Consider the following 200-nt stretch of genomic DNA (forward strand, 5'->3'; position numbering starts at 1 on the left):
CGCCCCGGCTCCTCGGGCTGGGGGCAGCCTGGCGGGCAGAGCCGGGGCTCAGCGGGGCTGGGGGGGTCCCCACGCCCCCCATTTCCCAGCGAGGGCTCACCTGGAGCGGGGCCTGGGGGCGCTCAGGGGGTCCCCACGCCCCCCATTTCCAGCGAGGGCTCACCTGGAGCGGGGCCGGGCTCCTGGGGGGGCTCGGCGGG

The sequence above is a fragment of the Geospiza fortis genome, unplaced genomic scaffold, assembly GCF_000277835.1.
Source record: "Geospiza fortis unplaced genomic scaffold, GeoFor_1.0 scaffold241, whole genome shotgun sequence".
In the NCBI taxonomy this organism is placed as follows: Eukaryota; Metazoa; Chordata; class Aves; order Passeriformes; family Thraupidae; genus Geospiza; species Geospiza fortis.